We start from the raw sequence: 1,086 nt of genomic DNA on the forward strand, positions 1-1,086 counted from the left end.
AAAGTTGAGGAAATGGATTCTAAAATAATTTTTGTCTTAATTAATGCTGATTTATAATGTTAATTGTCATATCCATTATATTTTTTACAATACAAAATTGATCCTGAATATTTTCATGATCCCCTTTAATTTTTATGCTCCCTACTGTTTAGTAAATGTATCAGCTTCATCACTTGTCAAACAGCTACAGACACACAAAAAATGATTTTTTATTTGCTATTTAACCATCTATTATCTATTTTAGTGATATAAAATCAATAAGGGCAGTAACAGTCTTTATAGAGAAAGTAAGAAAGAATGTTTACACATAAACAAAGGGCTAATTTTATTTTGTTTTCATAAATACAGAATTCCTTTCATGGTCTCTAATCATACCTTGTTACAGAAACTCAAGAGTATTGCATCAGCCCTATGAAAATTATTTCTTGAGCTCAAATGTAATATGGAATTTGCATTTATTCATATTCTTGTTATAGAATATTGTTGTTACAGTATTTGAGTAACCAGTTGATCCCTGGACAAAAACAAAACATTCATATTGGTTTTTCTATTCTATTAAATTCAACAAGCATTGTTAAGAACTATAATACAACTGCAAATTCATAAATAGAATATATCTAATAGAAAGCAAAAAGCAAAGGCCAACTATAAACTTGTATGTTTCCTAAGTATGGTAGGAATCCAACATAACATAATTCTTTCTGTGTGGGACTACATTCTCAGTATGGTATTCAGTTCTGGGCACCACATTTTAGGGACAACCTCAAGTATATCCATACGAGGGTGATCAGGATTACAATGGGACTTGAAAATTTGCCATATGAGGTATGGCTGACGGAACTGGCTATGTTTAGTTTGGAGAAAAGAAAACTCTGGGAGGAAATGATAGCTGTCTCCAAATATTTGAAAGGGTATTGTGTGGAAGAGGGATTAGACTTGTTTTATTTGGACAGACCTGAGAAGATTAGTTGGAAGTTGTAGAAAGGCCAATTTAGGCTTTTTTATAAAGAAAAACATCCCAACAAGCAAAGCTGTCCAAAAGTGGATGCCTTGAGGAGATTATAAACTTTGCATCACTGAAGCTAT

This window comes from Sarcophilus harrisii, chromosome 1 (assembly GCF_902635505.1).
Source record: "Sarcophilus harrisii chromosome 1, mSarHar1.11, whole genome shotgun sequence".
NCBI classification, from domain to species: domain Eukaryota; kingdom Metazoa; phylum Chordata; class Mammalia; order Dasyuromorphia; family Dasyuridae; genus Sarcophilus; species Sarcophilus harrisii.